The 9801-nt window shown below is 40.6% G+C and overlaps 1 long non-coding RNA gene across 1 annotated transcript in view; it reads left to right on the forward strand.

The window, feature by feature from the left end:
- Positions 1-9314, forward strand: part of LOC149503565 (uncharacterized) — a 33585-nt gene extending 24271 nt beyond the window's left edge. The window contains exons 9-10 of the long non-coding RNA XR_016324119.1: positions 8947-9007; positions 9134-9314. This is a non-coding gene — a long non-coding RNA (uncharacterized LOC149503565). The remainder of the gene's footprint in view (positions 1-8946; positions 9008-9133) is intronic.
- Positions 9315-9801: the final 487 nt, after the last annotated feature.

Below are 9801 nucleotides of genomic sequence, written 5' to 3' on the forward strand. Positions count from 1 at the left end.
TCCTCTGACATATATATTACTCCGACGGCTATCCTGCAAAAACGGGATTGAATAATTTTAAAGGATTTTAAGTGAGTGCGGGCCGCGTGAGCGAACACTACACTTGCATAGGTCATGACGGGGCGTATGCAAGTTTTGTAGTGTCACCTTATTTCTAAGGGACATTTTACTTCGCCTACATATCATCGGGTAGAAAAGCGGGGTCGAATCCGGTTATTTTACTAGTGTTAATATTAAACACAGCACACGATATTGCTGTACTAAATTAAAATAAGTTAAATATTTTTTAATAATTTTATTATAATAATTTTATAAATTATTTGCTGGGTAAGTCGTCTAGTTTGAAAGCGAACTTTAAACTGAACTCAAAAACAAACATAAGACTAACAAGGAAGTCTAGTGACGACTGCCGCTGCGCAGTGTCTGCACGAGCCGAACCTACGTCTCGGGGGGAGGTGGGAACTATTGTTCTCACCTCAGCGATACAATCGATAAAATAACTGCTTAGACATAAATACTTTTCATGGTTGCCTGGAAGAAATCGCTCTAAGCGATAAGGCCGCCCATTGTTGCACACATTTATTTTAAGGTTTTTGTTCAAACTTGCGTCTATTTTAAAAGTTTGAGTGGCAGACGATTTCAGTTGTAACATTACGTTACAACTGCCGGTCCAAGTTTGAAAGCACGTAGTGAAATTTTGTTAAATCGTCAGTTATTTTTGTCATGTTAAATTAACCTTCTATTTGACAAAACCATATTTTTTTTTTTTTTTTTTTTTTTTTATTGCCTTTGTAGGCAGACGGGCATACGGCCCACCTGATGGTGAGTGGTTACCGTCGCCCATGGACTTCAGCAATGCAAGGGGCAGAGCCTCGTTTGAAGAAGGACATGTCATAGCGCTCGGGAAACACCGTGGAGGGGAGCTCATTCCATAGCCGGATGGTACGTGGCAAAAAAGATCTCTGGAAACGCACTGTGGATGACCGCAGCGGCTCCAGGTAGTATGGATGAACTCTACTCCGGTGGCGGGCGGTGCGATGGTAAAAACGAGATGCTGGTATCATCTCGAACAATTCCTCAGAGCACTCCCCATGGAACATACGGTATAAAATACAGAGGGAACCGAAGTCCCTCCGCAGACCCAGAGGCTCCAAACGATATTGATGGTCTTTCGACCAGAAAGGCGGTATCCTTACACCAACCCGAAAAAGTTCCGCTGGATTACCAGATGGATCAACAGAAACAGGCACTTCATTTTCGATAATTTTTTCGTGGGGTAGTTTGCGAAAAAGTTGTCACTATCCTCACTGCTCATTTTGCTATAATGTTCTTCTCGGGGTCACTAGTTATGGGGTCTGCTGCGTGAGTCTTGGTTCAGACAATAAGGGGTTTAAGTCTGTCACCGTAATGACTATGTCCAATTTCACAAACACATCGATTTATTACACAAATACTTTTACAAACGATTAGAAGGAGAAAAGCAACAAGCAAGTACAGGTGGATAGTTCACAGCAACAATAGAAGAGAGTCCAGGCACAGAGGAAGATATACACTGTATACATTAAGCACTAAATATAATCTTAATCGATCGAGACAGGTGTATCCAAGTAACTGACGGTCAGAGGTCTGCGGACGACTAGCGCGGGAAGCTGTGATGGCGCACCTCGCGCTGTTCACACTACCACTTGCGAACTACGCAATCACGTGTGTAAGTCACTACACGAGTATTGATGATTTTAGGTGAAGGTCCTTTAAAGTTTTAATATTATATAAGGGCACTATTAGCTAACCCTGGTCGCTCGAATAAAGCTCAAATTTTATGTTTGTTAATTCTTTTAAATCTTTTGATGCCCATGTTACCTCGTTTCAACGAAGCGCCGAGGGAGGTCTCTGTCTCGTATCGGCCTGGTTTTGGAGCTTTCAAAATTACAATAATTTCAAAGCTACCACCATCTTCTGGATACTGACGGCAGTCATTTTCCCGTTTAGAAATGGCATACTTATCGGTAGTATCGGTCGAAGTATCTGAGTCGGCACTTTCGACATCTTGATGTGAGTCGTCGGCTTTGCGCTTGCCCCCAATGTTGATACTCACGTATAAATAGTGGATTTTTATGACCGGTTCCAAATTCCGGGTAAAAACAATTTTTAAAAATCGTCGGTCGGAAACACTAATGGAACATTTCAAAATGGCCTGTTCTGAGTATCATCATCATCATCAACAGCCCACAGTCGTCCACTGCTGGACATAGGCCTCTCCCAATCTACACCACTGAGCCCGGTCTGCTGCTCTCCTCATCCACTTCTTGCCGGCCACCGTGCGGAGGTCATCGCACCATCTAGCTAGGGGGCGTCCCACGTTACGTCTTCCGCTGCGCGGTCTCCACTCGAGGACCCGTCTGCTCCAGCGATCGTCAGTCCTACGGCATATATGGCCAGCCCACTGCCACTTCAGCTGTTCTGAGTAATTAAGTTTTAAAGATTTTGAAAATATTCCAGTGTCATTTTATTTTATCTAGAGACCATTTAGTAATATTTTTTTAATTGAATAATATGCAGATTATAGCCAAGTTTATTGTGTATTACTAAGATTCAAGATATAATTTGTAATTAATGAGCTATCAGTATTTTTTTAAAATGTTCCAATAATGAATTAAAATTTTCCTGAAAATCTAAGGACTATTTGGAATATTTCTAAATAAGCCAGTAATGAAATTAAACAACCAATCAATTTAGAAACCTTAATGGTTTATTAATATTTAAAAAAATAAAAGAAATCAGTTAAATCTTATAATAATTAGGTGCGTCAAATTAATAATTTTCGTTATGCTCATCGGGTTCAATATGATTGTCTCCAGCCTCCAAACTTGAGTAATAATCTCGGTATACTCTTGGAATAACATTTGAGTCGCAAAGCAAGCAAATCTTTTTTCTTTAGGGTTGATATCTTTGGCTGCTGGTGGTACTTATATCGTAAATTAAGTTCAACATTTACACCACCTCTGCCTCTCATTTTGTTGCGCACATTTAAGCACTTCATCGTTGCATTTTGATCATAGGTGTCGTTATAAAAAATTAAGTATGGAGAAGACGCTTGCATGAAGATTTTTTTGATGTCATTCCACACAACACGATCACCGTCATTATTTACCGTGAAGTTTTTACCAAACTGCGTTACGAGGTCCTTTAGATCGAGAATATATATCACTGAAGTTTAATTCATGTACTGCGTATGGAGTTCCGGTGTTCTTGGCGCATTGTATTACCGATTTCCGCTTTGTTGGTACAAAAATTGATCCATTTTTCAGTATTTGTGTCTTCTCCCGTTCAATTGTGCTATGCGCGCTGTCACCTTCGTTCTGGGTGTGTCCAACAACTAAGTATTTGTGTGTTATTGACACAACACCCAAAACTTTAATAGCATAGTGGTAGAGACTTAGTAAATATTTATTTTTATTCTGTGCAGAACAATTGTCAGTGTAGAAAAGAAATTTTTTTCCAACACAGTGGTCTTTAAAAAAATTGTAAATGCACGTCCCAACTTCATCGCAACCTGTTCCCCCTTGCGATAACTGCTTAGTCTTTCCCTTAAGAAAAAAAACAAAACACTAGTTTCTCAGTAAAAAAATATGTTACAAAAAAAAACAAGCAGTTGAGCACACAAATTTGTAGGGTGTGGTTGTACGGCCGATCTGACGCTCCCTCTGTAGGTTACCCTCCTGAATTCCGGCAGCCAACGGACGTGGCTTGACCCGCTGAAGCACCACGCCTGGACTCCTGGAGGTCTCCTGGGCTAGCTAGATCACCAGGGTACGGGTTACTGGGCGGAGATGACTTTTTCAGCACAGACGCAGTTATCGGGTGAAGCAAGAAGCAGGAAGCGTGAAAAAGCAGCAAGGCATGAACCCTGGAAGCGATAAGACCAATTTCACAAACTTGTTTATCTACCTTCCGATCTGGTTGACCAACGAGAACTCGAGCAAGGTACCCACATCTTGTGGCGAGATTCAACCAGAATAGTTAGTATAGTAGTCAACCAGGACGGAGTAAATGCACAATAAAAAATGAAAGCAAAAAAAAACAAGTGAAGTATAGCTGTGCATGATTAGCAAAATATAAAAAAAAAAGAAGTAATGCGTTAAAAAATATATAATATGCCATTTCCAACTCACCCTAAAAGCGGGGTCGAATCCGGTTATTTTAATAGCGTTAATATTAAGCAAAGCACACGATATGCTGTACTAAATAAATAAAAATTAAATAAATTATTTGTAGGTAAGTCGTCTGGTTTGAAAACGAACTTTAACTGAATTCGAATACAAACGTAAGACTAACAAGGAAGTCTAGTGACGACTGCCGGCGGCTGCGCAGTGTCTGCGCCAGCCGAACCTACGTCTCGGGTGGAGGTGGGAACTATTGTTCTCACCTCAGCGGTACAATCGGTAAAATAACTGCTTTGAACATAAATACTTTTGTTGGAACGAAGTTCCTTATCGGGCGTTGTGAAAGGGGGCTGGACGGAAAAAATTCTTACGAAAACTTGTCACGACACTTTTTAGATCCGTCATTCTGACCAATCAACGTGTAGGCGCTTATCGCGTGACATTGCTCGTATCCGATCGGTCCGCGTAATGAGTACAGTTTCTCGAGATAGCGTTTCAACAATAGTAATTTAGTTCATAGTATTGTTTTTCTTCTTCTTCATAATGCCGTAATTTATTATTATAACTAAAAAAAAAATTACAATTCCTTCACTAATTAATCGAAAGGAACTTCGTTCCATCCGGGTGTCCCTTGACACCTCTGAAGTTTTTTTAAGTTTTTTTTTTATTTTTTTTATTTTTTTTATTTTGCAGACGATTTCAGTTGTAACATTACGTTACACCCTAACGATTCATTCCAAAGGTAGCAATACGCAGCTTTTGATACAACGTCATATACGGTGCAGTGCAGTTGTACACATTAAGTCTTCTTTTATAAAAAAAGGGAGAATCGTTCCCGCATGGTGTCTGAAGAACTGCCTGCATGTCAAAACAACAAATTATCTTATTAGGATCATTCCTGCATGTTTCTATGTCAGCTTTCTTTTCCGATCTGCACAAATCTCTTTCTTTTAAATGTTTCTCATAATTGTGCATCAGTTGTAACTTATCATCGCCAACAGCATTTTGATACGACAAAAAAATTGAACACTGATCCTTCTTGGGCTTGTGAAATGCAATGTTAAACTCGTTTCGAAAAATATATTCATAGGTTCCATGCTTGATAATAGATTTACTATTCTAATGGCACCATTCCTTATACTGTCGGTACATCATAGTCAAGTTTAAGTCACCATCCAGATAATCTTTTGTAGAGCTTGCCCGACAGTAATGCGACTCTTTTCTCAGATAAGAATTTATATGTTCCCTTGCACCATCTTTGTCCGCCTGTGTTAAACATCTACCGATATTACCATGACGTCCTCTAAGATCTTCAGCTATAACGCCCGTTGCTTCTGCTTTCTTTTTATTCACTGTAGATAAAAAATAATGTCCTATGTCCAACGTTGACGTGAAGGAAGGAGTTAATTGTAAAATTGTATGACACATTCAGGGATCGCTTACTATCTTCTTTGTGTAGCCGCATACTTTGGCTTAACAACTTCCAAACAATTAGCAACAAAGTAGCGCTGTCTTTCGAGATCACCAATGCCCCAGAAATCGTTGAAAATATTTAATCTTTTTTCTTCAATAAAATTTTCAGTACACTTCAATCGACAATTGGTTGAACATGGAGTTTTTAGTTTTTTAGCTGGTATTTTGCGTCCTTTAAGGGTTTGATGAGACTTTCCTGTGTTCGTCAAACTTTTTTTCACATGTTTTTGCCATTTTTCTGGCTGACTCTTCCTCTTTCTCGATCTTTTATTATTGGTATTCAAATCAGATTGTTCTAGCTCTTGATCCAATTCACCACCTATTAAACTTAGACACTTTTAAATCAATTTTTACAAATCGTACTGTCATAAAAAAAATAAAAGAAGTTTTCAAATAATAAAAATCACTATGTTAGTACCCAAATGTTCACAATCCGTTAAATTTGAATCATGTGGGCCTACATTATCCAAGTTATTGTTTCTTTCCACTTCCACCACAGGTTGATCTAGCTCTTGATCCAGTTCACCACCTATAAAACATAAACAAACTTACAAATCGTACTTGCTTAAAAAATATGTTAAGGAGTAGTTTTCAAATAATAAATCACTATGTTAGTAGCCGAATCTTCGTCCACACACGACCGAGTCGTGAGCGAGAATGAATTTTGCGCAATATTGTGATAAAGCAGCTACAGAGACCAAGTTGTTCAGGTGGTAGTGTTTTTTCCTTTCTTAAATACCGCTCAAATCTATTTTTAATTAAATGTTCGGCTGTTTTCATAGAATTATGGATCTCTGTGAATTAAGGTCATTAGGGCCTTTGCAGGGTTCTTGTTCTTTACATGTGCTAGGAACAGACCCTAAAACAGTACATATAATACAGTATATACAGAGCTATAGTGAATAACACCATGCTGAGTGAGATCACCAAACCGTTACCATTACCTTTTTATTGGTAAGCTTTGCTTTAGGACACTGTTGTGGCGTTCGACCTGGGGTCAGCCATTGCATTTTTCGCTTACGGTTATCGTAAAGAATCCACTTTTCATCACATGTCACAATTCGATCCAATATTCCTTCATTTCTATATCGATTCAACAAGGTAATACAAGTTTCAACACGCGTTTCTTTCTGTAGACCAGTCAAATCATGAGGTTTATTTTATTTTATTGATTTGACGCAAATGAGTCAATATTGTTGGTAAGGTAACGTTAAACCATGCCGCTAATTCCTGGGTAGTTTGACTCGAATCGCCTTCCACCATCTCTTTCAATTCATTATTATTCCACGTGCTTTCATTCTTCAAATCGAAATTTCCATCACGAAAGCGTTTAAACCAAAATCGCACGGTACGTTCATTAGCAGTCCCCTCTCCAAACGCAACATTGGTATTCCGCGTCGGAACTCGTATTATAAAATCACTCGAATTTTCGAAGTATCCATCTTTCTTATGTAAGCTGAATAAAAAAACAACTGAAAGTCGATAAATCAATGTTGCGCATTTTTTAAAAGAAGAACCTCACAGGAGGTACCATTTGATAAAAGATTCATTCAAAAATCCCAAACGATGAATGTTCTATGTCAATTCGAAGTACCTATCTATATATTAATACGTGAAGCAAAAACTTTGTATCCTTTTTTACGAAAATTGCGCGGTCAGAGGAGTATGAAATTTCCCACACTTATAGAGAATATAGAGAAGAAGTGCACAATGCTAATATTTTTTTAAAATAATGCATAAAAGATACTTTAAATCCATAAAGAAAACATCACACACACAACATTTTTTTTTTTCCACAGGAGAAAATCGCCGGATCCCCACCCGCGCGGCAGGTGGGGTATGTGGGAGTTGAACCTCACTAAAAACTCCTGCCGCTCACAGCCGGCGCCCTACCTCGGACCGGGCCGGAGCCCAGTCGGGGCTGTTGAAACGGCGGGACAGGGTTGACGCAGAGCACATTACATCCATCCCACCGTCCCACGGACGCCGGACCGGTGGCCGCCAGCGACACGACCACCGGTTCCCTCGTTCAGCGGGCTGAGAGCCCGCTTTGATGGCGCCGCGTTACACCTTCCCCCAGAGCCGTCGGGGGAACGCGGTCTACCATCACCCGGCTTCCTATTGCGGGTGAGCGTGCAAAGCACGCCACCCCACGTCTGGGTCTCTCCCCGCACAAAACGGGTGGGACCCCTAGCTCTTAGGGGGCCAGGTCACGGATACGACCCCGGTCCCGACCCCCTGCTCGGCGGCGGCGGGTTTCTGCGTAGTGAGGAGAGCTTTCCCTCACTCGCCCCGCCGCCTCCTTCTGCGAGATGGTGCACTCGCAGAAGTCGAGCATAGCCTTCCATGACTCATCGCTGCCAAGCATCGACGCCACGACGCCAGGCAGCGACAAGTCAGGTCCTATCTTTGCGACCAGGACACGGCGCTGCACCTCCCAAGCGGGGCAGACAGCGAGCGTATGCTCCGCCGTGTCCAGGTCGTGTCCACAATGGTGACACCTCGTCGTCGGCTCAGCCCCTATCCGGCGCAGGTACTTCCCGAAGCATCCGTGCCCGGTCAGCACCTGCACCAGACGAAAGGTGAGACGTCCCTCGCCACGATTCACCCAGTCATCAAAGACCGGGTAAACCGCCTCGACGGTCCGTAGCCCCCACGTGGGGTTGGCCAATCGCCTCGACATCACACACACTACATACCATGTATTTGACGCACACACGCATGCATACTATTTATTGCCAAACTTTTATTCTTGACGTCTGTTGTCAAATTGAGAATAGATTAAATATGGTTTGTCTTTGTTAATATTTTTTATAGTGTAGTCTTGGCGAAATTTGTGATTATAGAAGTATAAAATACAATCACAATAGTGTACAAACTTACAATTCCAATTAATTATAGTCGAATTTCGACTACTGCGGGACCTCTAGTTACAATAAATCTTCAATTTCATACTTAACCCCTATTATAAACTAAATTAAAATAACGAAAAGACAGTAAATAAAAACAACAAAATAGTCCAAAGGAAAAGGAAAAAAAGTAGTGACCCACGTATCTCCAGGAGGACCACCCTTCGACATGTGGAGGACTTGGATCCCCCGGTGCTGGTTTTGGTCCACGTCGTTCGGCCTCTCTCGTTGTGTTGCAACGCGAGACCACACGATTTCCCTGGGAGTAGTGCCCAGAAGCCCGTTATCCGCACCTACGGACCCACCCGGTCGAAGTCCAGCAACTCCCGCGGGATACGAGGGACGCCTGTAATCTGAAATTTGTAAAAAGGGATTCAAACTTGCCAGTTTATTTGTGTTAGTTCTTCTTTTCAGGATACTGGCGATTTCTTTAGGAAACGAGCAAACTTGATGCTGCCGAAAGTAAGCTTTTTTTATTTATTACTTAGACATGTGGACGAGCTCACAGCTCACCTGGTGTTAAGTAGTTACTGGAGCCCATACTTTTTCTTCTTTCGGTTTCTGAATTAACCCCTCTCTTTATTTCAGGTAAAACAATATCGGATGACCATTTCACGCTATAATCGAACTTGCGAAACGCGAAATATCTCTCCATATGATATTCGTGACAATTTTTCTACTTCACGCACTTACTACATTACTATGCAGGAGCATTTCCATAGCAATCAAGTTATGCATAAGAGTTTTTTAATAAATAAATAAAATTAAAGTCTTTCATTTATTATATTACTAGCGACCCGCCCTCGCTTCGCTTCGGAAACATTAAAACACACATGAAACAAAAAAAATAATAAAAAAAATAATAAAAAAAGTAGCCTATGTTCATCAGGGACAATGTCGGCTTCTAATGGAAAAAGAATTTTTCAAATCGGTCCAGTAGTTTCGGAGCCTATTCGAAACAAACAAACAAACAAATCTTTCCTCTTTATAATATTAGTATAGATAGACAACATTATAAGTAATAACACATAAAAACAACAGTACCTAAACTTAGTAATCCCTTTAGTCATGTGACCATAGTAAATATTGTTTAAATCAATGTTAAAACATACATAGGTAGGTAAATCATCAATCAACAACCTGTGAGAGATTATTCTGCATTTACAACGCTGCACAAAATTTCTTCCAAGCATTTCGATTTTTTATGCTATCAGAATGTTTTTGTCTTTCAATATTATAATAATACTAACGACCCG

Source organism: Bombyx mandarina, chromosome 01 (assembly GCF_030267445.1).
Source record: "Bombyx mandarina strain Sakado chromosome 01, ASM3026744v2".
Classification (NCBI taxonomy): Eukaryota; Metazoa; Arthropoda; class Insecta; order Lepidoptera; family Bombycidae; genus Bombyx; species Bombyx mandarina.